At 49.3% G+C, this 27,783-nt stretch overlaps 1 protein-coding gene, 1 long non-coding RNA gene and 1 pseudogene across 4 annotated transcripts in view; 2 read left to right on the top strand and 1 right to left on the bottom strand.

The window, feature by feature from the left end:
* Positions 1-27,783, top strand: part of LOC126538845 (rab11 family-interacting protein 4A-like) — a 256,433-nt gene that overhangs the window by 89,312 nt on the left and 139,338 nt on the right. The gene's annotated exons all lie outside the window — the stretch shown is intronic.
* LOC140212901 (uncharacterized) lies at positions 18,727-26,077 on the top strand. The gene is made up of 2 exons (XR_011889874.1): positions 18,727-19,477; positions 26,040-26,077. It is a non-coding gene; the product is annotated as an uncharacterized lncRNA (long non-coding RNA).
* Positions 27,010-27,191, bottom strand: LOC126538895 (U2 spliceosomal RNA; annotated as a pseudogene).

Here is a 27,783-nt window from a genome sequence, read left to right as displayed (position 1 = left end):
CATACTTAAATAACAAACAAACGAACGAACGGATGAATTAATAAATCGATCGATGAATTGGTAAATAAATAAATAAATAAATAAATAAATAAATAAATAAATAAATAAAATATTTAACGCGCCCAGGAACAACCATAAAACCTGAGTGCTGGCGCACGCATACATTACAACCACAAAAGAAACCTTCCAGAAATATATGCTAGACATACGTGAAAATTTTTATGATGCCAATTTTTGATGAAGCCGCTAGCGAAATAAAAAAGAAATGTAACACGAATGTTTATAATGAGGAAAAGGATATTTAAGATATCAGCCTCGATCCCGTATATATCAATGATGTACACATGCAAAATCTGTCACCTCTTTCCGGGCCCAAGCTATAGGGTGCTCGCACGGAATTATAAAATAGCAAGTACTGAGAAACTAACCCCAAAAAGCGGTAGGGGTTGCTCTAAGCATGTCTTTCGTTCGGGATTATATCTTCGGCTATAGAAGAGCAAATAGTCCAACGGAAGTGCTCAATGATGCGAGACCACGCACCCACTTAAAGCGCTTTAAGTGTAGCACACGCCAAACGCTACTTCTGTTTCTTTTATATTCTAAACAATTATGTTTTTATTGACATGAAAATAAAAGAAAGAGATGCGGTGGTGGCGGCTACTCCTTCTCGCATAGCAGAAACAACAATATAAACTATATATATTCTTGCTCGCACTGTCCTGAAATGCTTGATATGGCAGAAATTAGACGTGAACTGAGACTAATTGTTGTCACATGACCACGTTTCGAGAAAAAAAAAACGAGTTTCAGAAAACGTTACCAGAATGTACGGTACCGCCAGTGGTGAAGGGAGCACTCCGAACTGCCGCTCTCACTTTGATGGCGCTCTGGATGCGTGTGCTTGCTGAAGTTATGTCAATGCACTGCACAGGTGTGTACAAAAGTGCTTGCGGCACCGATCATAACGGATCTGTAGAACGAACGGACGAACGGACGGACGGACGGACGGACGGACGGACGGACGGACGGACGAACGAACGAACGAACGAACGAACGAACGAACGAACGAACGAACGAACGAACGAACGAACGAACGAACGAACGAACGAACGAACGAACGAACGAACGAACGAACGAACGAACGAACGAACGAACGAACGAACGAACGAACGAACGAACGAACGAACGAACGAACGAACGAACGAACGAACGAACGAACGAACGAACGAACGAACGAACGAACGAACGAACGAACGAACGAACGAACGAACGAACGAACGAACGAACGAACGAACGAACGAACGAACGAACGAACGAACGAACGAACGAACGAACGAACGAACGAACGAACGAACGAACGAACGAACGAACGAACGAACGAACGAACGAACGAACGAACGAACGAACGAACGAACGAACGAACGAACGAACGAACGAACGAACGAACGAACGAACGAACGAACGAACGAACGAACGAACGAACGAACGAACGAACGAACGAACGAACGAACGAACGAACGAACGAACGAACGAACGAACGAACGAACGAACGAACGAACGAACGAACGAACGAACGAACGAACGAACGAACGAACGAACGAACGAACGAACGAACGAACGAACGAACGAACGAACGAACGAACGAACGAACGAACGAACGAACGAACGAACGAACGAACGAACGAACGAACGAACGAACGAACGAACGAACGAACGAACGAACGAACGAACGAACGAACGAACGAACGAACGAACGAACGAACGAACGAACGAACGAACGAACGAACGAACGAACGAACGAACGAACGAACGAACGAACGAACGAACGAACGAACGAACGAACGAACGAACGAACGAACGAACGAACGAACGAACGAACGAACGAACGAACGAACGAACGAACGAACGAACGAACGAACGAACGAACGAACGAACGAACGAACGAACGAACGAACGAACGAACGAACGAACGAACGAACGAACGAACGAACGAACGAACGAACGAACGAACGAACGAACGAACGAACGAACGAACGAACGAACGAACGAACGAACGAACGAACGAACGAACGAACGAACGAACGAACGAACGAACGAACGAACGAACGAACGAACGAACGAACGAACGAACGAACGAACGAACGAACGAACGAACGAACGAACGAACGAACGAACGAACGAACGAACGAACGAACGAACGAACGAACGAACGAACGAACGAACGAACGAACGAACGAACGAACGAACGAACGAACGAACGAACGAACGAACGAACGAACGAACGAACGAACGAACGAACGAACGAACGAACGAACGAACGAACGAACGAACGAACGAACGAACGAACGAACGAACGAACGAACGAACGAACGAACGAACGAACGAACGAACGAACGAACGAACGAACGAACGTTTTCCTTGCCGAGCGCTCCACATAGCTCAGGAGAAAGCACGCAAGACAGGCAATGAGCGGACTTCTTTCAAATCACTTGCGCAAGACCGCTGGTGTCGCGGCGCGGGGTGCGTGTGGCACTTCTCGTATTTCGTGCCGAAACAAAATATTGCCTCTCCGCGGCCCCAGTCTGTCGCCTCTTTTGTTCTTGCGCTGCCTCACGCTCCGCACTCATTCACGATGCTAGCATGGGTAAGTATGTATTCCTCCCAAACACCTTGTTACCACCACCAGAAGCCGTGGCCGATTGCATGTAATGCACGCCACTGACTTTGGCAAGAGGATGTAGGCCACCGGTGGAACGCGTGGCCCAGGTTGACCTCCCTTGGTTAAGGGGCCAAAGGTCAGGGCTCGTTCTCGTGAACCAAGTTGTTCTCTGCTTTGGACTTCGTATGGTGTTGGGTGGGCGCGGCTCAACATGGGGGTCTCTTGTTTTTCTCTCGCCTCTAACTATTTGGTGCGCAACTTCATAAGGTGAAACTTCATTCTTCACTGACGCTGTAATTTTTTTTTCCGAATGTGGGCTCTGTTGCCCGGCTCTAAACTCGGCACTTTGTTTGTGCATCCCGGCCGCGGCGACCGCTTTTTGATGGGGTCGCAATGCAAAAATGCCCGTTTCCCGTGCATTGGGAGCGCGCTAAGGATCCCCTGGGGGTCGGAGGCGCGCTCCGCGTGCGCCGCATGGTTACTAGCAGCACCACCAGGTGGCGCTCGCCTCGGCGCGTCCGCTTGCGGGGGAAATAAAAAGAAAGAACCTGAAAGAACCGTTCGTTGCAAGCGTTCTCCGGTAAATATTACGGTTGCATTCGCTACAGTTGCCTTGAAGCGGCAACTGTAACATACGAAGCAGGAAGTAACGTAACTACACTTTCATATGTAAAAGAATAACGCGTCTTTCATCGCGTAATCTTCGCTAGTAACACTCACGTTTCTCAAACTACCCTAGACTTGACGTTCTCCCTCGATTCCACCGAGTACAGTTACTGTATATAGGCTCCCTTCATAGGCTTCCTGCAGGGAGCGTATACACTCACCCTACCACTGAGTTGAGCTCAACGCCGCCCTTGGACTGAGGATGCTGTGCTTCACGAGAGTTGAGACATAATGTCATGGAAGAGCAGTGGCCACTTCTGTCGAGGAACGGCGCTGCCAGCCACATTTAGGGGCTTTGGTTTTGTTACGTGTTTTGAAGCACCCTACTTTTTTGAGTGGAGGCGGAGTTTGAGTAAAGGGACTTTCTAGAATAAGGGAGGTCCATGTGCACTGCCTTTCCGTTTTCGGTAAACTTAGATACGACGCGTCTCTTTTCTTGCTTTCTTTTTTTTTTCTAAACTAGCTACATTTCTTTCTTTCTAGCTCACGGTCCTGCTTGCTTCATTATATATTTGGCTAACTGTAGTACTCGATCGTGATGATGGGAGAGGCGAAGTGCCGCAAATTTCATCAGTAGTAAACTGACTGTGCTTCTAGGACGTCACCACACTCCGCCACACACACGTCACACACAACCGCGTGACGTCACACAAACAGCGGCATAATAGATGGAACATAATGCACTGACATTGACAAACGGCACGCTTATAACTACATAAGCCAGACTAAACATACTCGGGTAAGGCTGCAATGAAAGGAAAAACAACGAAAAAGAAGGATAGGGACAAAAAAGTATGTCCAATAGCATATGCGTGGTAAGCCCACATATTGAACATACAATAGAGCGCATGGTGAATCGCCACCGGCATGGTTCTAAACCAGTTCTCGCGGGATCTCCCTGAACTTCCGGCTTCGTGCAGGAAGCGTTCCGTTCACGGCAAAAGGAAGGAGTAGAAATGAATGAAAGAAAAAAGAAACGAACCGTTTTCAACTGCAGGTGATCCGGGTTCGAATATGGACGCTCGATGCACACCCAGAGCGAGCTATTGCTGCTCGTCGCGGCCGTGCTCTGTTTCAGGAGACAAGAGCAGTGCAGGAGAAGGGCTTATCGTGACACTCGTGACCGCACTGGGGGTCGAGGAAAGAAATGTATTTTTAACTTTTTTTTGGAGCGGTAGGCTTCTTGGGCTCTTTCTTCTGCGATATTTGAAAGATACAGAATTGAGTCAGCGTCTGTGATCCGGACTGAGTGACTGAACGATATCCCCGGTGGACTTTCTCTTCTCTCTTTAATCTTTCCGTTCCCGTTTCCCTTTCCCCAGTGTAGGGTAGCCAACCGGGCTCAGTCCTGGTTAACCTCCCTACCTTTCATTTATCATTTGCTCTCTCTCTCTCTCTCTTCTTCTGTGTTTCAAACCAGTAATGGCTCGTGTTAGTAAGGATGTTCTCAAAGGAAATTTAGCCTAAAAATCGCAATATTGTTGTAGTATCTAGCCTGAAGTTCATCTGACTACATGCAAAGATGTTGAGCTATAAATGTTTTTTTTTATTAAGTAGGAGCAATGATCAACCTAGTGAAAGAGAAAAAAAAAAGAGCGCTCTGGGACATGAATGCAACTATAACATGCGCTGAAAACGCAGGTGCATGCTAACGATTAATAAGAATTTACATTCCGGTAAATTTTCTTTATAGTTTAATGCACACTGGTGTGCATGCGGAAACGTTCACGCACTGTTGCTTGGGTGCACATTACAAAAAAAAAAAAAAAATGTCCATGTGTTCAAAATAAATCCGGAACCTTCTACTACAGCGTCGACGCCTCGTCGACCGCTGTGTTGCGATATATAAGGCAACCTAATCTTCGATATTACTAACGTGATTATAACTTGAATCCATATCTTCAGTCAAGATACACCGCTGTGAAACGCGAAAGTATAAGGTTGAGGTAGTCTTTTCCGTAAGCTCTCAATCTATTCGAAATCGTTGCTAACTATAGCCTCGCCGAATTGAGCTCGAGGTCGCGGGTTCAATCCCGGCGTTGGCGGTCGCATTTCGATAGTAGCGGATATGCAAAGTGAAGAGTCCTGTGAATTAAATTTAGGTGCACGTTGAAGAACCCCGGATGTTCAAAATTGACCAGGATTACCCCACTACGGCGTGCCAGTTAACTTGGTTTAGGCACGTAAAGCCCCATAATGTAAAATGTTAGTTCCACCCAAGTTTGTACCTCGAACAGCTAAGGTAGAACACTTGCTGTGACCGCGTTCGTTTGCCTTATTCAGCTTAGACCATAGGAGCGTCTTTTTTCTTCCTTTTTCTGTTTCGTTTCGTCTACCAACTAATATCAAACGAGGAACGGTACATCGTTGTATTCCGCTTCTACTGCACCGGCACCACTGGCCGCATCGCGCATCAACCGAACAATCGCGCGTCCTGCTGTTCGCTATAGGCGGACATTTGCCTTCCGCGCCTCACTCTCGCCACCTTGCTACATCGAAAACCTATCTCTCCCTGTCTCTCTTTATGTTGACCCTCTAGCTCGTTGTTTTACCGTCGCCTGCAAGCGGTAGCAGTGCGCGCGAGCATTTACTGAACACTCCGGAACCGTCTATACAAGTTTCATTGTACGTAGTGGCTATGCTCTTTGTAGTGACTCTGTCTCTTCTATTTTCTCTCTCTCTCTCTTTCTCCCATTTTTCCGAGCGTTACGCAGAAGATGGAGCAGCGATGCACCGTCGCGTGAGTGCGCCGTGCTCTTCATTCAACGGAGCACAACCATTCTCCGGGCCCGTTTACGGGCCCCTCGCGTAATATACTCGTTCTCTTTTATTTATACTTTTTTCTTGTGTGTGTGTGCTGTCTTTTCTGCCCTCTTTTCTGCCCATTTCCCACCACGCGGTTGTTTGAGCCCCGTTTCTCGCCGGTTAGTCAGTCGCCCTCCCCCCTCGCTCTCGTGTAACAGCCGGCGACCCGGTTTCCCCTCGCTTCCGAAGCTGTTTTCGCGGCCGCGGCTTCGCTACACTATATACGTGCTTCTTGCACGGGAGGCAGATTCATGCGCGCGCACCACTTTAACCAACCGGCGCTTTCGGCTGAACACGCTTTGTCGCTGCGAGATCAACGAAAGAGCGAGACATATATATACAAAAAAAAAAAAAGCAGACGATACTATAGTGCCGAAGCTTACAAGCCTTGAGGCAGGAGCGCGATGTAGGTATGGGCCGCCAAGAAAAAGAAATAAAAAAGACAGGAAGACGAAGTAGGTTTGCGCGTGAACGTATACGGTATATCGCGTCTGTTTGTAATGTATGTGTGTGAGCGCTGTTCTTACTCCTCTTCCTTTTCGTTTTTTATTTGCGCGCAAGAGCTTTCCTGCCTGCGTACTGAGGTGCGTCTCCCACCAGCCTCTGAAGCTACATTTATCGTCCTTCTTTCTTTCTTTCTTTCTTTCTTTCTGAGCTTATTTTTTTTATCTTGAACGAGGGAAGGAAGGAAATGGAGCGCGCTTCTGCGAACGGAGTGGGTAAGAGGCCCTTGCGGTGTGTCTCGGTGCTCCCCGGCTGCCACTTCCGTTTTCCCATCGGAAATGTAGTCACGAGCACAAAGTGAAAGACACAAAGGAACAAATATAGAAATGCTCATTTGTGACTTCACAAGCGCGCCGCGCTGCCTATATACCCATAGATTCAAGTGGTTATCCCCAAGGATAGTGAGGGCAATGAATGTACGCGTACCAGGACGCGTCATTATATACGTTGCCATTCGCGGTGCTCTGCTGCGCGCATTCGCGGATAGCCGCATGACCTGCAGGAATTCCAGCCGATTGCTTTATTTAAAGCCTTGCACGTGGGCGCGGAGTGACCAGCCGAGTTTGGATGAAGCCGAACGTTTATTTCTTATAGAGCGACAGAAAGCTGCGCCGGTTCGCGACGATTGGAGTGGTTCGTAAGCTTAGCCAGGAAAAAAAAGAAGAAATAAAGGAAACACGGATCCAAATAGCAACGAAGAGGGCAACACAACTGCCGACGGTCGACTGAAACTTGGCACAGCGGCGGAAACAGGGCGAAGACGGGAAACTTATCTGCGCACGCCCAAAAGAAGACAGCGCCAACTTGTGTCGAATCGAAACTTTTTTTGTTTCGTTTCGGTTTGCGTTTCGGTCCAGAGAACACGTCTGCCCCCATGTTCCGGCTCAACTCTGGAGCAAAAATAGTCGTGGTCTAAACCGGCGCAAGTTCATTTGCTCAACCGAGGAATAATTACGTGAGAACACTGTAAATTTATTTTGTGAAGAAGCTCGTCGCTGCCGCTAAGCTGCACCCAATGACTACGCGTGTTGTTGTTGTTCTGGCCGCAAGCAGTTAGGTGTTACAAAGTAATTACTCATATCCAACACCAATGCTGGAGTCTATGTGAAGCGAATAAGCGTTAGTGGGGGAGGGACAGAGGATAATTTATTGAGGAAACGGAGATAGTCCTTAAGTCTGATACCCTTCTCTGCAGATGGAAGGGAAAGCGTATAAAAAAGTGGGCTATGCGGAGTGATGACGAGGTGGCCGTGGGATACGACTATATACGCCTTCTTCTCTGAATAACCCATTCACAACCTTGAATCTAAGCCGGCGTTAAGCAAACAATGTTGAGAGAGCCTTCATGGATCGCTTCGTTCATGTTATGTACGGCCCAGCTGGGGCCCTGTAACAGTGTTTCTTTTTTTTTTATCTGTGCTCAACTGTCTGTTGTTAATCCAAGCTGAGAATGAGGCCAAGCTCAACCGTGTGTCGAGCCAGTCGCTTATCAGGGACGACGGCGCTTCCATTCCGCGTGCCACCGGGAAAGATGCTGACGCACTGTGAAGCCGATGCCTAGGGCCGCGGCCGCTCAGTTTAAAAATTAAATTATGGGGTTTTACGTGCCAAAACCGCTTTCCGATTATGAGGCATGCCGTAGTGGAGGACTCCGGAAATTTCGACCTCCTGGGGTTCTTTAACTTGCACCTAAATCTAAGTACATGGGTGTTTTCGCATTTCGCCCCCATCGGAATGCGGCCGCCGCGGCCGGGATTCGATCCCGCGACCTCGTGCTCAGCAGCCCAGCACCATAGCCACTGAGCGACCACGGCGGGCACCGCTCACTTTGGCACGGTCCGCGCGCACGGTTCTTTCGCACGAAGCGCGGTTGAGAGCGCTGCAATAGGATAACGCACGAGCGCAGTCACGGGACTTTATTTCATATTTGGCGGGGGTTCCGTTAAAAGCCGAAAAAGATCGCCACGCAGCATGTACTTTGCCACAAAAATTGAATCGGTCGTTGCTGAGCCTCCTATACAACGCTACGTGACGCACTTGGTCCTAAAGTGCATATTAAAAATGTTGCGTAATTCATCTTAGTTAATGAACTAATTGAACTAACTAATGTTAATGAACTAATTAATGAACTAATTAATGAACTAATGTCATAAGGAAGTATAATATGGATAGAATTGAACATGCTCTCAGGAACGGCGGAAGCCTAAAAACAGTGAAGAAGAAACTAGGAATTGGCAAGAATAAGATGTATGCGTTAAGAGACAAAGCCGGCAATATCATTACTAATATGGATGAGATAGTTCAAGTGGCTGAGGAGTTCTATAGAGATTTATACAGTACCAGTGGCACCCACGACTATAATGGAAGAGAAAATAGTCTAGAGGAATTCGAAGTCCCAAAGGTAACGCCGGAAGAAGTAAAGAAAGCCTTGGGAGATATGCAAAGGGGGAAGGCAGCTGGGGAGGATCAGGTAACATCAGATTTGTTGAAGGATGGTGGTCAGATTGTTCTAGAGAAACTGGCCACCCTGTATACGCAATGCCTCATGACCTCGAGCATACCGGAATCTTGGAAGAACGCTAACATAATCCTAATCCATAAGAAAGGGGACGCCAAAGACTTGAAAAATTATAGACCGATCAGCTTACTGTCCCTTGCCTACAAAATATTTACTAAGGTAATCGCAAATAGAATCAGGAACACCTTAGACTTCTGTCAAGCAAAGGACCAGGCAGGATTCCGTAAAGGCTACTCAACAATAGACCATATTCACACTATCAATCAGGTGATAGAGAAATGTGCGGAATATAACCAACCCTTATATATAGCTTTCATTGATTACGAGAAAGCGTTTGATTCTGTCGAAACCTCAGCAGTCATGGAGGCATTACGGAATCAGGGTGTAGACGAGCCGTATGTAAAAATACTGAAAGATATCTATAGCGGCTCCACAGCCACCGTAGTCCTCCATAAAGAAAGCAACAAAATCCCAATAAAGAAAGGCGTCAGGCAGGGAGATACGATCTCTCCAATGCTATTCACAGCGTGTTTACAGGAGGTATTCAGAGACCTGGATTGGGAAGAACTGGGGATAAAAATTAATGGAGAGTACCTTAGTAACTTGCGATTCGCTAATGATATTGCCTTGCTTAGTAACTCAGGGGACCAATTGCAATGCATGCTCACTGACCTGGAGAGGCAAAGCAGAAGAGTGGGTCTAAAAATTAATCTGCAGAAAACTAAAGTAATGTTTAACAGTCTCGGAAGAGAACAGCAATTTACAATAGGCAGCGAGGCACTGGAAGTCGTAAGGGAATACATCTACTTAGGGCAGGTAGTGACGGTGGATCCGGATCATGAGACGGAAATAATCAGAAGAATAAGAATGGGCTGGGGTGCGTTTGGTAGGCATTCTCAGATCATGAACAGCAGGTTGCCATTATCCCTCAAGAGAAAAGTGTATAATAGCTGTGTCTTACCAGTACTCACCTACGGGGCAGAAACCTGGAGGCTTACGAAAAGGGTTCTACTCAATTTGAGGACGACGCAACGAGCTATGGAAAGAAGAATGATAGGTGTAACGTTAAGGGATAAGAAAAGAGCAGATTGGGTGAGGGAACAAACGCGAGTAAATGACATCTTAGTTGAAATCAAGAAAAAGAAATGGGCATGGGCAGGACATGTAATGAGGAGGGAAGATAACCGATGGTCAATAAGGGTTACGGACTGGATCCCAAGGGAAGGGAAGCGTAGCAGGGGGCGGCAGAAAGTTAGGTGGGCGGATGAGATTAAGAAGTTTGCAGGGGCGGCATGGCCGCAATTAGTGCATGACCGGGGTAGTTGGAGAAGTATGGGAGAGGCCTTTGCCCTGCAGTGGGCGTAACCAGGCTGATGATGATGAATGAACTAATTACGCGGAATGTAAAAAAAGAAGTACTCTAAGAGCGCCACATGACGGCCCGCCATATGCCGTTGGTTTCTTTCAGCTGTGATTAACCTTTTCTTTTATAAATCCTTGGTTCAAGTTACGTGAATAGCGCAATTCGAATCCATTGTATCTGCAAGACGCACATAGTTCCTGGTTACCGTGCAGCCGCGAATGCAGGAAGACAAGCCTCTCTGGTTCTTTTATTCGTTCCCCTGCACAGCTGGCGCAGCCGCTGCCGCGGATGCGCGTCTCGAGGCTAGCGCGATCTGGTGGTACTGCAAGGAACCCGGCTGCGCGCGTGCTCCACTCTGATTGGTTCGCCTATTCGGCAAAGGCACAGCCAGGCGGCAGCCACGGTCATGAAACCCGGCAAGGCTTGAAAAGAGAAGCTCTGCTTTTAAAAGCGTAATAAATTGAAGGAAGGGGACACGACCTCGAAGGAAACTGCCTAGAAGAAAAAGGACGAGACAGACGAGTTAACACCAGCCACAAGTCGTTTATCGAAACTGGGGAAGCAAAGGATGTGCAACATTTACGCTTATACTTGCGAGCGGCTTGCGTAAAGCTTGCTCTCATTTAAGCACATGGGAACTGAGAAATCGTTTTCCTCGGCAACCACTTCACTGAATTTGATGAGGATTGCTGCATTTAAAAGACAAGAAGTTACAATCGACCGACTGCAGGGAGCACATATTTTATTTAGGCCATCGTTTCTTTTACACGGATTGCGGAATATCGTTCAAATCAAGACAATAACGAGAAGCTGAAGAACTAAATTTACAACTTTGTAACTCTACAATAAAAAAGGATTTCACATATCTGTGAACCGCACATATAAAGCAATCTAAATCACAACATATTTCTGTATTGTACAGCTCTGTAAATTACACGGCTGATTTGAGAGCAGGACTTTCGCAGAACCCTCGTAATCATTGCGACAAATTCCCGTGAGCTGTAAATTCATAAATTACATTTGTTGCCTTTAGATGCGCCAAGAGAGTGCAGTTTACAGAACTGAGATGTCTGTCTTTGGTGCAGTGTGACATGCATTTGTGAACTTCGTGCTCTAGGGATTTTTTTTTTTCTAGCCGTACGATTTCCAGCATTTTTTCTAAATGAAAAAAAAATCGATGGGCTAAATAATTTTTCTTTCCTGCATTCGTTAGGATTCTTAAATACAACAAGTTAAATCGAAACCCGTGCGGCAGTTGTCTGGTGAAAGCATTTCTGCGTTGTATACGTACCTGAAAAGGCGGAATCGGAGTCTTCTGACTTCGCGAAAGCAAACAAGAGCTGCGCAAGGCCACAGAAGCCGAAAGCGGCGTCATACTCGCCTGCACTGCTTGGCTTCGTAACACATGCGCACGAGCTTCTGCAAGTTAAAAAAAATGCCCAAAAAAGACAATCTCGCTTTACCGCGAAGTAGAAGAAATTGGATTGTGATGTTGTACATGCCGCAGCCGCGATCTAACTATGAGGCATGCAGTAGTGGCCGACTCCGAATTAAGTGTGATCGCCTTGGAATTCTTTAACGGGCACCTAAATGTAATTAGACGAGCCTAATTGCATATAGCCCTTATCGGCCGGGGTCGAACTTGCGACCTCGAGCTCAGCAGAACAACGCCATGGCCACTATAAGCTAGCGCGGCGGTTTTTACGCAGAAGGGCGCCGCATTTTAAACGATGTTTGGCGCGTTGTGCCAGTGCGGCGTCTGCAGCCCCGTCTCTGCGTGCGTGCTGGTTCTTTGCCAACAGGACCTTTGCCAGAACCTGTCGTTGTTCGCTTATTACCGAGCGTGCAAACACTTCGTGCGAGAGGTTCATGACGCTGTGTAAATTATATGTACTGTCATACTATGCTGGATCCTAATCTGATGGTGCTATGTGCTTTGTCTTTCGGTATTATTAAATACCTGCCTGCATAGTTTACTTGGGTTTTCGCTATGACCGGCCCTAAAGAAGCGTACTTTCCCATTTTCGTACGTCAGAAAAATAAAAATTTAAAATTAAAGTGATGACATCATCGCGAGGTTGCTATAGAGCGGTCAGACGCGTTTTGAAGCTCCTTGCTAAGTGTTGTTTTCATATTGGAAGTTGATGGCATGCCAATTTTTGTTGTTGTTCGATAACTACACCTGACGTAAGAATTCCACTTGTGCGGATTAGGCGTCGATTTTCTTTTGATTTACGCGATTAGAAGCTCTATATATGCCGCAATATCGCGACAAACGGCGACTCGTCGGAATTATTCGGGAACCCCCGATTTTATCGTCGTTTATAGCGTGGCATTTGTTGGGGCGAGTTGGGGTACCGTATCCACGGTGGTTAGCCAGTGCAGAATCTTAACTACACGAATACAGAAGATATAGTCGCGTAATTTCCTTCTAAGTAACCTGTGTTTCAATCACGGACACGTACGCTGAGTTGGCGTGATGAAAAAGAGCAAACGCAAACATTCAACAGCAGCAACAACAACAGCCGCTGCAGAAGCGTCTTACATGGTTCGTACTGTGGAATATTAACCTTACTGTACGCGTACGCATGAATGTAACATTGTACATTTTCATCACGTATATACGCGTGTATTATTCAAATGCAGTTTTAGTTGGAAGAGCTGCTATGTTTCCGCGTCTCTTTCAGTGCTCTTGGGATTAGTGTCGTCTCTGCGCCGGTGGCTTCCCCGCATCTTTCGTAACTCTATACAGCCCACGTTTGGGAAGTGAGGCCAGGTTAGCTATTACGCCACCAGGTCAACTCCCGCTATGCTATGGCGCGCCCCGTGGTGGTCTGCCGACAAAGCCGTCCGCATGACGTGCTGTGCCCAGTCGCAACGGATGAGGGAAAAGCCCTCCAGAGAGCGCTCCCATCACGGTTGCGTGAGTTCTGTCTTTTGAATAAACTCCGCCTCTTCATTTTTTTTTGTCTTTCCCGCTCGGAAAAAGGCCTCTGAAAAAAGGCGGAAACTGCGGCGGCAGCTGCCACATAATGCCGGGTCACGGAGGCATGACTTCCTCCGGAGTGCGCGGGCGCGTTCAATTACGGGGTTCCCATTGTCTCGAGGACGCGGAAGCCAGATGAAATAAAAAGAGAAACGATAATAATAATAATAATAAACAGAAGGGAGGGCGTTGAGGGGAAGGGGACTCATTTCGCAGCAGCAGCTGAGCGCGGGAAGCGAGGTTCCTGGCGTCTGTAGTCTTCGCCTGAAGGAAACTACGTGTAAACGGAAAGAGTAAATGAATAATAAGTTTGCGGAAATTGTCAATCAACTGTCTAACGGTACGTCCCATTTTTGAAGGAAAAGAATAAACTGTATTGGCTATCGACAGTAAGGAGGACATAAATTATTTAGGAGCTAAAAGAAAAATATGAAAGAAAGGTGTTCCAGCCCGTAAGTAAGGAGGACAGAAAGAGGGAAATTGCGGTCGAACTCGACACTCAGCCCTTTGTTTGCTTGAGTAGGTTGTATTAGCTCCGAGGAGTTTCGGTGGCGCCCTCTCGCGTGTGACGTCAGCTGGGGATGGTGTTGCGCCGCTCGCGTGCTTTACGCGGTAGGCCGACCTGCCCCGCTCCAGCTTTTATGGCGATAGCAATTATGCCTGTCTTCTGCCCGTTAACAATATATTTACACGACATATACAACGGACAGAAGACAGGCATACAAGATGGAGCCCGAGCGACGGTCGTCGTCTTCGTCAGTCCTCTCACCATCGTTCGCTGCTGCAGCGCCTCGTAGCAATATGCACTCCAGGCGCATTTCTGCCCTCGCCGTCGCCGTGAGGTTCCGTATAAAGTCCAAGGGGGATAAAATCGTCGCCGCGCGCGGTATGCTGTATGTGCGAGCGAAAGGTTGCGAGGGTGAGCCTGCGATTGCGAATCACTCTCGCGCACGCAACGGACGACAGGGGCAGGGAAGCGCGCCACCTTCCGTCGCGCGAAAGGCTTCGGCGAGAGGGCGGGTGCGTTCTACTCCGGGCGGCCTCGCTCGCCCGGCCGGGCCGCTTTATCTTGAAAGCCATCTGCGACCCGTACGGAGTCCGCTCAGCGCTGCATTTTCGCGACTTAGTTGGCGTTGATGCGAGCGGCTGCACGAAGGTCAGTTCGCTCTCTGCTGCTGCCGCGTTTCCTCACTGGACCGTTTTGACAGAGAGTTTCCGCGGACATCGAGTGAGATGTGTTCATGTTTGCTTGTGCGCGCGTGACACCATGCTTGTTAATTGGTTAGTGGGCCCATGTTTACAAGTCTACACGGCGGATAAAATTACTATCCTGACTTCTTATAGCTCTCCACTAGTTTGGTATCGCAATGGATGCTTCTCCTTAATACGAAACTGCGACTTTTCTTTTTTTGAACGTCGCAGATTTGAAATAGTTAGTACTGTACCGTTCGAAATTATCTAGAATATTGTTCCTCGCGAAAGCAAACGGAGTTGCCGTTCGAAGCATGCTTGGTTTGGATTGCTCGTGCAGTCGTCTGATAGCCATCAGTGTGTACACGTGCGCGTGTGGCGTGTATGTGTTCTGAAGTTTGTCCCGTACTTGGGGCGAACTCATAATGGCTTGTCGGCCTTTTTTTTTTTTGACAGTGAACAGCTGCCGTGTCTGAGCTGTAATAATTTCCGTATTTTTCTCCAGCTTACGTTCGGTTTTGTTGTCGCCCAGTGGCTTTAAGCATATCACGAAAGGCGTTTGGCGCTGTTCTCAAGAAGTTGTTGCCACGGCGGCCGGATTTCGATGGGGGCGAAATGCGAAGACACCCGTGTACTTAGATTTTGGTGCACGTTGAAGAACCCCAGGTGTTCGAAATTTCCGGAGTCCTCCACTACGGCGTGCCTCATAATCAGACAGTGGTTTTGGCACGTAAAACCCCATAATTTAATTTTTTTTTCAAGAAGTTGTCGAGTGGTCGCTGCGGCTCGTGAATGCATGTATCGCTCTAGCGGCATTATGTGGCATTAATTAGCCGAGTAATGGATCAGCGGTGTAAAATGATCCGGCATGGTGCAAGGCGAGCGTGCTCAGACAGCACGTATAGAAATGGTGAGCACAAATCGTGCGGCTGAATGTCAGGTCCCAGCGTTGCCTGACTTTCCGCGCTTCTTTCATTTGCAGTGAAACGATCCTCCGCGTTCTCGTAAGAAAAGAAAGAAAAATTAAAGATAGAAGAAGTGATTGGTGGCGTATCCATCCTTTGGGGATGATCGTCGACTTTCACGAAATCAGTAATCTCTATTTTGATGGATGTGCGCTTGGTGATGTTTTGTATAAGACTGTTATTGTGAAAACCGGCACGTACCCATTTTAACATGCCACATGCGCTGTCTGTCGGTCTTTCTACCTAAAAGGTTTCAACGACAGCGGCGTTTATCACATGACAGTACGTGTTCCTGGCGCCTAGTGCAAAAAAAAAAAAAAAAAAGAAGGAAAAAGGAATAATAGAAATGAAGAAGCCCTCTTTATCTGGTACAGGAAGTACGCGTGAAACGTCGTCATAAACCGCAGCTTCTGTGGTAAAAAGAAATATATATATATATATATATATATATATATATATATATATATATATATATATATATATATATATATATATATATATATATATATATACATATATATATAAAGCAGAAGAAAGCACGCCCTGCGTGTTTGAGAATCGCCGTCTTTTACGGGCGCTTGACAGGACCGCAAGGCGCGGCTTTTGCGGACGCCTTCTTGTTCGCTTGAGGATTCGTCGCGTGTCTCCGGAGGTCGGTGACCTGTCTTGACGCGCGCTCCTATGCGCTCGGCCTTTTGTATGGGGTGTCGAGCGTGGCCCCTTTCTGTTCGTCGGACTATAAGTGGGCCGAAGAGCTGCCGGAATGCATATAGTTGCATAAAAGCGTGGACAATCGAGCCAGGAAGCCTCTGGATTAACGTTTTCTTGTGGGTCCCGTCTCTCACGTCTCTGTGGGAGCACTGCGACCGCGAAGGTGTGACAGCGTGCATAAGGAAATAGATAACCCGGAACTAAAATACTTAATAGGCTACATGCGACCTCACGCTACAGAGCTTGCCAGACGGGCTCGTCGTCTGCTGCCTCTGCCGGCGAAAGCCAGGCCCCGCGATATTCGCAATAAAATTAAGTGTTTTTTCACTAAGGCGTCTAGTAAAAAGACCCTGTGTTGATTTGGGGTTGTAAAATCAATCGCTCACTCACTCTGTCAGTCAAGCAGTGAAGGAGTGAATCAATCAAACTCGATTTCACGTCCGTATCTCATCTGCATGCAAAACCAGGAGCGGGGAAGAGCGCTAGAGACGGTCTCGCGCTACAGTCAACTGGCACAGCTCATTTCGCGACGATATACGCGCACGTCCTTGAACAGCGCGTTTGTTTTGGCTTCGTGGTACACACCGCACGACCATCGCGAACAAGCTACGCCCTTAATCGCCGTCCCCGCACTTATGCCTCTGTATTTTGATTACAGCTATGCTGCCATTGTATGTACGGGCAGGAACGGTGCACGGCTCCGGGAATGACGGATATGAATCAGGAAATAATGATAACAATAACTTTAAAAAAAATTGACGACCCTCGCATTGTCGGAATCGTGGTTATGTGAAGCATGTTGCAGACACCTGACAATATCCAGCACTGTTTGCGGTTCCGCAAGCCGTTACCAGATGAACCAACGCGTTTGTGTTAATTGAGTAGTTGTGTTTGTGTGGGTTGGTAACGGACGCGTGACAGCATGCACGACTAATAGGACATCGAAGACGATCGTACGTCAGCAAAGACTTATCTACGCCGGCCGTTCGACGCGAGCTCACGGCATGACGATTGTTGGGTTCCGGCCACGTGGACCGTGGACGAGCGTAAGAGAGAAAAACGCAGTTTGCGACGTCATCAGCAACTACATGTTATATAATCGTACGTATCTTTGACTACGTCATGTGGTGTATGCTAAAACGACGATGCCATCTGTATTCCGGCGAAGAAATGTTGTAACGTGATTAACATGGGCGATGATGAGGTTGGTACAACGTCGCAGTTAAAAAAAAAAAAAAAGAAAAAACGTCGCAGTTTCTGTATGGGTAAACTGCTACGAGGAAAACACGCAGCAAGGTGGACCTGTCCCAGAGATTGTGCAGTCTAACACGGCGCCTCAAAGCGCGAGCTGTCAGAAGTAAAGACGAGGAAGTGGCCGAGTGTTTCAAAGGTATGGCTGCCTTCTGAACGAAGCACGCGTACGATAAAGAAAAGAAAGAAGAAAAGAAAACGATCGTGGCCTAGTGGTTAGAGCAGCGGGCTGCTGTGCTCCAGGGCAGAGGCTCGGTTCTTCCATCGGTCGCACATTACTTTCTTTTATATTAAAGCGAGGCGAGACAGGAGCCTACCTGCCTACCGCGACGTGCCGCGAAAGAGGCAAAGAATGCTTCCCGTTAAAAAGCTGTTTACTAAAGACACGGCCTCATACAATGGGTGGGTGAAATCTGCAGCTTTTTGTGAGGCTTGCGTTGTGTTTAGGTGTACGCATCCCGAAGGCGCCCGCTGTATCTGCATACGCAAGCTACACGGCATACTTTCGCTTCGGTGACGTCGTGCCTGTCCCAGCTACAGCTTCTAGGCGCGCGTGGGTCGCGTCTCTTGGAAACGGTGCGCCAGACGCTTTCGTGTTCAACGACCGTGCTGCGGTGCCCACGTTGCGTCACACTCGATTCCCGGCGCCGAGGCCGCGAGTGAGCTTTGCGTCGTCCCATCTCTCACACGAATCGCTTTCGGAATGACTGAGTCTGTGCTTTTACTCGTGGGCCAAATTTCTTGCACATTATATCTTAGCTACAAACATATGATGCGGGGACACATTATTCTTCCAACATAATAAACTGAAATGTTCCAAAGCAGCAGAAGCTTCTGCTCAAAGCAAATGTAAGTTCAATATCAAATCAAATCAATTATTTTTTTTTTCTCTTTAGAAACCAAAAGGATAGGGCGGCTGCTAAAAGCTGTACCTTGGTAAACAGCTTTGCAGTGCGGCTGTGCCCTTATTTGCAGCAATGAAATAAACCTCGAGAATACAATAAACGTGCACAGTGGATATAACGTGAGCGGTCAATTTAGTAAGAAGTCGGATATAAAATTCTTTCTGTAAATACCCCCCCCCCCTTCCCGTAGCTTATTGTTTCGGATATGCACCAACGAAATGTTCTACGCGCATTCAGATGCAGTTGATCAAACCAATGAAAGAAAGCGCGTTAAGCACTTCTGCAAGCCGTCATCATCACAAGGAATCAAACGTATTTTTTCTGTTATAAATAAAATAAATAAAGATAGGGTCTAAAATAAGAGCAGAAAAAAAAAAAAAACGAATGAGACGACGTGGGGAAGCGTCGTCCACAGTAATGGGCGCCCCTCGAAGCGCGCGCTTCTGTCAGATGTGGGCCCACCAAGCCCTGCTATCCGAATTCGATTCAGCAAGGACTCGAAGAAAACTTTTGTGTAGTCGCTAGACCGTATTGCTAGGCGCGGGCAGTGCGACCCGGACGAAGGTCGGTAGACCACTGCGCGAGTATACGCACTGGTCTACCGATGTTGGCGTTGCCAAGAACGGCGTTCTCCGGACGTCGCCACTGGCCCCTCCTTCGTTGGTGCTGCTCTGACAGAGAGGGTTTTCGAGGCGGGCGGCGTCGCGCGCTCACAGCTGGCTTCTACACAGCGGGCGGTTCCAAGGTCCCCCTCTGCTTGCATACAGCGAGGGCTGCCTGCCGCTCGTCTCGACGGGTGCGGGTCATGCGCGAGCCTATCCCCCTTTTTCGAGACCGTCGACGGCCCGGGAATTCCAAGCGCGCGTCCCGCTTCCCGCGCGTATACAGTGGATTACAGCACCTCTTCCGAGTCAACCTGCGGCTACAGTTGGTGCGCAACAACGGCTTCTTGGGTCTGTTGGAATCGTACCGCTGGCACGAGTTGTTGGGGTCTCGGTGCTGACGCCCGTTATTGCCAATGGGTCGCAAGCCCCAAGGGTAGCGTTGGCCTGGCGGCCTGGGGCACTGGAAGCATCCGAAGGTCCCGGCAAAGCAAGAGAAGACTGGTAACAAAACAACTTGTTTATTCTAACATAGCAAAAGAGCGGCCGGTCAGGTCGACCGGAGTGGAGAGACGGGAGAGCACGTAACTCAATAGTACAAATCGGAGCCTCTCTTCTGGCGTCCGGGGGCAGCTGCTCTTATACCCTCGGCGTCGCGGTCCAAAAGGGAAGGAGGGAAGGTCACGGGATGAAGGTCACGGGACGGCGCAGCAGGGGCCCACGACGGCGCGAGCGGTTGAGCCGAGAGACCTCCAGGCCCCTCATTCGGGGAACTCCGCTCCCCGGCTGCCGCGCTTTGACAAGCGAGGGCACACACACACACACGCACACACGAAGACACGTGGCACTGAAACACGCCTGGACACGCTTGGCGGGTAGGCGTTGCGGCGTCGTTGAACAGGCCAAAATGTCCGCCGTTTTGAACAAAGCCCCGGCGTCCGTTGCATCCGCGCCGGCATTACCGCGCGTTGTAGGCGAAACGTAACAGACCGCCCCGCCGGGGGAAGGAGATCCCGATGGTCAGGGGACTGCATCCGCTGTCCGGAGGGATGTCGCTCGATGATGCTCATAACCGAAGTTGGGCGTCCTTGGCGTTTCTTGAGCGCAGCGCACAGAGAAGGCCTCGTTCTCACGTTCAGGTGCACACAGGACACTGCAAAGTGACTTCGGGAGAGTTGACATTTTTGTTCTCGTTTCCGGCAAGCGTTAGAACCACGCCTGAAAGTCAACCGCTCAGTCAGCAAGCACGGCACAACCCTCACTAAGCCCTGCCAGGCTCTTTCCCCTTTTATACTGCTGCCTAGTGCCTTACAGTAGTTTAGCAGCACTCAGAACGCGTCCACAAATCGGAAAAATTGCACTAAAAAGCACATCATCACTTTGAAACACTACACAAAAGCAATAAGTTAGAAAAAAATCCTGCCTCAGGAAGAAAAACATCAGTAACAAGCAATTTTGAGGCTGATTCCCACGTTAGGGGCTTCGACTTAAGCCATCGGCGTTACCGTTGAGACTCCCCTTTTTGTAACGCACCTCAAAGGAATATTGTTGCAAAGCGAGGCTCCAGCGCAGGAGGCGGCCATTTTTGGGAGAGATGGTCTGCAGCCATTGGAGAGGGCAGTGATCCGTTTCAATGATAAACCTCGAGCCAGCTAGGTAACATGACAATTTCTGAACGGCCCACACGATACACGCACACTCTTTCTCGGTGGCGCTATACGCCTGCTCACGACTCGTCAGCTTACGACTAGCATACAGGACGGGGTGTTCTACTTCTCCATTTTCCCGTTGGCACAGTACAACGCCCATGCCTCGCTCACTAGCATCACACTGAACAACGAACCCTTTTGTGTAGTCGGGCGATCGTAGCACAGGCTGGCTTGTTAGGGCGCTTTTTAGGGCGCTAAAAGCTCTTTCCTTCGTCTCATCCCAGACGACTGTTTGCGGCTCTGTCTTTCTTAGAGCATCCGTCAAGGGAGCCGCGATATCAGAGTACCTGGGAATGTACCTCTGATAATAGCCGGCGACACCTAAGAACGACCGAATATCGGTCTTCGTGCGCGGTTGCGGGAAGTCTCGCACAGCGGCCACTTTTATTTCAGAGGGGCGGCGACGACCCCGACCAATCACGTGTCCGAGGTAGACAACCTCGGCCTGTGCTAACTGGCACTTGGGAGCCTTGACTGTCAAGCCCGCATCGCGCAGGCGGGTTAGCACTGCCCGCAAGTGCGCCATATGTTCCGGCCAGGATGCGGAGAATATCGCTACGTCGTCTAGATACGGTAAAGCGAATTCTTGCTGTCCCCGCAACACTTTATCCATGAGGCTTGAAAAGCAGTATGGCGCGTTCTTCAAACCAAAACTCAAAACTTTAGGACGGAATGTCCCCATTGGTGAAATGAACGCCGCATACCTACTAGCCTCTTCTGTAAGTGGAACCTGCCAATAACCCCTGACAAGATCTAGGGTGGAAATAAACTGAGCGCTACTCACTCTCTCAAGGCGCTCCTCGATGTTAGGGATCGGATAAATTTGATCCTTAGTGATGGAATTAAGCCTGCGGTAGTCGACGCAAGGACGAGGTTCCTTGCCCGGTACCTCAACTAAAATCAAAGGGGAGGTATAATCACTCTCACCCGCTTCAATAACACCGAGCTGTAGCATTTTCTTTACCTCAGCCTCCATAATATCGCTCTGGCGGGGTGACACCCGGTACGCCTTGGATCGTACTGGCTCTGGGGAGGTAAGTTCTATGTCATGAGTAAGGACAGAAGTCCTACCAGGCCTCTCAGAGAACAGACCTTGAAACTCTTGTAAGAGCTGGTGTAGTTCTGTTTTCTGCTCAGGCGACAGCGATGCTTTACTTATTAAGTCACTAATGACTTGATCGGCGTCTTTCCTGTTTGTCACTGAGCCTAGTCCCGGAAGCTCGACCGGAAGCTCTTCGGGCACGTTTACCATCATGCACACCACTGCTTCCCGTTGCTTATAGGGTTTGAGCAGATTACAGTGGTAAACTTGCTGTGCTTTCCGCTTTCCTGGCAGACTCACCACGTAGTTAACGTCCGACAGTTTTTGAACAATCCGTGCTGGGCCCTCCCACTGCACGTCGAGTTTGTTCTTTAGCGATGTGCGCAATATCATGACCTCATCGCCCACCTCAAAACGACGGGCCCTGGCTGTCCGATCATAATAAACCTTGGCCCTCTGCTGGGCCTCTGCCATTGCTTCACCTGACAACTCCTGTGCCCTTCTTAAGCGTTCGAGGAGCTTAAGCACGTACTCTACCACGACTGGGTCGTCGCCCCTGCCTTCCCATGATTCTCGAAGCATGCGAAGCGGAGATCGCAGCGAGCGACCGTACACCAGCTCAGCTGGCGAGAACCCCGTAGCCGCATGCGGCGCGGTTCTTAAAGCAAACATCACTCCAGGCAGACACAGCTCCCAGTCAGTTTGATGTTCAAAACACAATGCTCTCAACACGCGCTTCATGACGGAGTGGAGCTTCTCAACGGAATTCGACTGGGGGTGGTGCACTGAGCTGTGTAATAGCCTTACCCCGCACCTTTCGAGAAAGGCTGTCGTCAAAGCGCTAGTAAACACTGTGCCCTGATCTGACTGGATTTCTGCAGGAAAACCAACTCGCGCAAATATGGACAGTAGTGCATTGACTATCTCAACTGAGCTGAGTTCTTTAAGCGGCACTGCTTCAGGGAACTTTGTCGCTGGGCAGATCACAGTCAAAATGTGTCGGTACCCCGTGGCTGTTACCGGCAGAGGTCCCACTGTATCAATAACGAGCCGTCTAAAAGGCTCCGTAATGATAGGCACCAACTTCAACGGCGCCCTCGATTTGTCCCCTGGCTTGCCCACCCGCTGACAGGTGTCGCATGTCTTCACAAAGTGGTCTGCGTCCCGAAAACACCCTGGCCAATAGTACTCTTGCAAGAGACGGTCCTTAGTTTTCTTAACTCCTAGGTGTCCGGACCACGAACCCCCATGCGACAAGCGCAACAGATCCTGACGATAGCATTGAGGCACGATTAGCTGATCGAACTCCACTCCCCTGCGGTCTAGATACTTCCGGTACAGGACCCCACCTCTTTCCACAAAGCGAGCATTTTTCTTGGCGATACCTTCCTTGATAATGCAGCGTATGTTTTCTAGGCTGCCATCCTTCCTTTGCTCGGCTATCAAAGCCGACCGGCTGACTTTTAGCAACCTGTTAAGTCCGTCTGACGTAGGCGCGATGAGCAAATCTGGAGACAGCTCTTCTAACTTTCCCGTGTCGGGAATTTCCTCTCCAGTATCTGCTGCCTTTAACGCTACAGGCTCAATTTTATCCCGTTCGGGCGTGCTCTGAATACCAGCTTGCTGCGCCTCTGACCCTTTTTCATCGTTCAACAACGTCGGCCCCGCAACTACCGCCTTTGCAGCGAGCTCCCGAACCTTCGATCTGGTTAAGGCCTGAACGCTAGCCTCACCAAACAAAAGCCCCTTCTCGCGCAGGAGGTGATCGGACCTGTTTGAAAATAAGTATGGGTACTGGGGGGGCAGCATAGATGACACTGCGGCCTCCGTCTCAAGTGCTCCGAAAGGTCCTTCAATAAGCACTTTTGCTACCGGCAGACACACGCTATGAGCTTCCACTGCTTGCTTGATCCATGCGCACTCGCCCGTGAACATATCGGGTTCTACGTAAGAGGGGTGAACTACATCCATTGTAGCTGCGGAATCGCGAAGCACTCGGCACTCTTTCCCGTTCACGAGGAGGTCTCGCATGTAAGGCTCGAGAAGCTTCATGTTCTCGTCAGTGCTGCATATAGACAAAAACACGACTTGTGTTTTTGTTTCTGGACACTGCGCCGAAAAGTGACCCGGCTTCTGGCACGTATAACAAACGCGCGCTTGCCTCGTCTCGAACCGCTTTCTGCGTTCGGCTTCGGTTGCCGCCGTTTCCTTACGTTCGGTCGGACTGCTTTCACTCGCATCCGCACTACGTGTATCCCCCTTTGCCCTCATGGTTGTGAACTTCGGCCTCTCAAACTTGGAGCCAAATTCACCCTTTTGACCGTCCTTAGCTCCGCGAGCCCGACGCGTCACAAACTCCTCGGCTAACTCAGCGGCTCTAGCCACCGTACTAACGTCTGGCCTATCCAAGACCCAGTACCGCACGTTCTCAGGTAACCGACTATAAAACTGTTCTAGCCCGAAACACTGCAGAACTTTCTCGTGGTCACCAAACGCTTTCTCTTCTTTGAGCCACTCCTGCATGTTTGACATAAGCCTGTACGCAAACTCTGTATATGACTCACTTTTGCCTTTCTCGTTTTCCCGAAACTTCCGACGGAACGCCTCCGCTGACAGCCGGTACTTTTTTAGCAGACTCGATTTCACTTTGTCGAAATCCTCTGCCTCCTCTCTCTCCAAGCGAGCGACTACGTCGGCCGCCTCGCCGGGTAGCAAAGTGAGCAAGCGCTGTGGCCACGTTTCCCGAGAGAACCCCTGCTTCTCGCACGTTCGCTCAAAGTTAACCAGGAACAAACCAATGTCCTCTCCAAGCTTAAACGGCCGCATCAGGTCAGTCATTTTGAACAATACTCGTTCTCCTGCACCGTGTGCCTGACTTCCATTACGAGCGCGTTCCATCTCTAACTCGAGACGCTTCATTTCCAAAGCGTGTTGACGGTCGCGCTCTTCTTTTTTTTCTTGTTGCTCTCGTTCTATCTGTTCTTTACGTTCACGCTCTTCTTTTTCTTTCTGTTCTTTTCGTTCGCGCTCCTGTCTTTTTGCCGTCTCCCTCTCCTCAATGGTCTCAAGGCATTCCGACAGCTCGTCATCCTCAGCTTCTAACTCAAGAATAGCCCTTAGCAGTTCTGGTTTTCTGAGTTTGTCTGAGACATCCAGACCCAACTCTCTCGCAAGCTCCAACAATTTCGGTTTGCGCAACGACTTCAAATCCATGGCTGCTCTGAATGCTGCTTTCTCTACTGCCTACTATTGTCTTGCCGCAAACTAACCCGGTAGCAACGACAACCACAATTACCAGCTCTGTTTCTAACACTAACAAAAGCCTGGCAAAACTCAGAAGAAGAAAGTCCCGCACTCACCAAACCTTGCAGCCAAGACTTCAGCGCAGTCGTTCCGCTGCAGGCAACCAGTCATCACACAGGGCTCGTTGCGCTGCTCCCGGATGGTCGTTGTGCTGCTCAGCATACAGTCAACCGCATCTCTTCGCTGCTGGCCTCCGTTGTCGCGATCTCACCGCTGGCAACCAGATGTTGGAATCGTACCGCTGGCACGAGTTGTTGGGGTCTCGGTGCTGACGCCCGTTATTGCCAATGGGTCGCAAGCCCCAAGGGTAGCGTTGGCCTGGCGGCCTGGGGCACTGGAAGCATCCGAAGGTCCCGGCAAAGCAAGAGAAGACTGGTAACAAAACAACTTGTTTATTCTAACATAGCAAAAGAGCGGCCGGTCAGGTCGACCGGAGTGGAGAGACGGGAGAGCACGTAACTCAATAGTACAAATCGGAGCCTCTCTTCTGGCGTCCGGGGGCAGCTGCTCTTATACCCTCGGCGTCGCGGTCCAAAAGGGAAGGAGGGAAGGTCACGGGATGAAGGTCACGGGACGGCGCAGCAGGGGCCCACGACGGCGCGAGCGGTTGAGCCGAGAGACCTCCAGGCCCCTCATTCGGGGAACTCCGCTCCCCGGCTGCCGCGCTTTGACAAGCGAGGGCACACACACACACACGCACACACGAAGACACGTGGCACTGAAACACGCCTGGACACGCTTGGCGGGTAGGCGTTGCGGCGTCGTTGAACAGGCCAAAATGTCCGCCGTTTTGAACAAAGCCCCGGCGTCCGTTGCATCCGCGCCGGCATTACCGCGCGTTGTAGGCGAAACGTAACAGGTCTGTAAGTTAGTATTTGTTGAGAGACACAGTTTATGCGCCAAATGTAGACCCAGAAAAAGGGAGACGCATTGAAGCCGACGCGGGCGGACGCCACTGTTTCTATACCTTTCTGTGTGCGTCCTTTTATCACGAGCAGACGTGTCCTACGGATACTGTTTTGCCCTTCTGAAGAACACAGGAAAAAAAAAAAGAACTCGGAAAGGATTTAGCGATAAATACGAGAGAAACGCGTTAGGCATTACGCCGCGCCTCTTTTGAGGTCCCGGGTACATGATTTAAGCCGCGTTAGCGACATTCCAAAATGTTGTTTGGCAGCTCACTCGACACACGTCCTGCCTGATCGAGGAGCCAAGTGCAAATAGCGATGATATATATATATATATATATACCTGCGGCAAGTTGTTCTTTCGTCCACTTTAATTTCTATTAATTTATCGTTTCTTTATTTCATTTATTAAGCACAAGTAATTTCCCCTATGTTGTCCTTGGCGTCAGTGTTTGTTGGCTTCTTGCGATATGACTAATAAAAATCGGGACCCACGGTTAACCCCCTCTCTGCTCGTATATTCGTATATATATATATATTATATATATATATATATATATATATATATATATATATATATATATATATATATATATATATATATATATATATATATATAGCTTTCAACGATGGCGATGCGCATTAAATGTGATAGCAAGTTCTCGCGTAGCGCTCAAACTCCTCGGACACGAGGGTGCGACGTGTTGGCGCGATGCAACACGCGGGGCAACTGCTACTGCGCAGCAGAGACAGCGCCCTGGTAGGCACCAGGCGTCTCACAACGATGGCCTGATGAGGAGCTAGCACAGCCAGCGGCGTCGCGCTTCGGTGGTGCACGAGATGAGAAAACGGTCAGCGCTTCTTGCCAGCGAAGCTGTTTGGGGCTATAGGCTTCCGTGCCTTTTTCGTGTGCGTGTGCGAAAACCGTGGGCCGATCCCGGAGACTGCACAGTGCCGGACCGACCCGCGGCGGAAGTGAAGCAGGCTTCAAGCGCTCCTCCAACTTGCAAAAATTAGTTTAATATTTTGGGTCCAAATAGAACCAGTATCAGATATTAAGCTGATAAGAACAGATAGTGCACTTTGACCCGCGTCGACCGTGTCTACGTACGCACCGCCCTCTCTTTGTAGGCCTTCCAAGCGCTTGCGTATCTCCTTTCCTTTCCTTCCGCTCTCTGGTGGCGGCGGTCCCGTCGAAACGTCACGCGTGTCTATAGTTTCCTCCGGCTCCTCGGGGTGGCGGTTCCGTTGTACACGCGTGTATAAATATCACGGTGAATGATTTCGTACATTTGTTCAAAATCCAGTGTCAGTTCTGTGTCGTGTGCTGGTTGTGCACCTTCACAGAGTGGAATCGCTCATTTACACAGACGCTGTTTATGGCTATAGACTGGCGTGCATTTCTTTTGTTTTTTGCGTGGCACTTACTCTCCGGGCCGCTCAGACCAGCGTATGCACCCAGGTACTCAGCTGGGACGTAGTGTTTGCGCGTCGTACAAGCCTGACGAAGACTCCAGCGGATGCCAGGACGCCGCAGTGGGTCCGTTGCAGAGCCGACTGAGCGGACCGCACCCATGCGGCCACTTCGTCGTCTTTTGCAATCAAACGCATTGAGCGTTTCTCGAGGCCTTGTAATCCACCGCTCGGTGGCCCCGCATGCGCCGCCGATTAGAGTCACTGGAAAAAATTTCAGAG

Source organism: Dermacentor andersoni, chromosome 8, assembly GCF_023375885.2.
Source record: "Dermacentor andersoni chromosome 8, qqDerAnde1_hic_scaffold, whole genome shotgun sequence".
Classification (NCBI taxonomy): domain Eukaryota; kingdom Metazoa; phylum Arthropoda; class Arachnida; order Ixodida; family Ixodidae; genus Dermacentor; species Dermacentor andersoni.
This window is presented reverse-complemented; position numbering and strand designations above follow the sequence as displayed.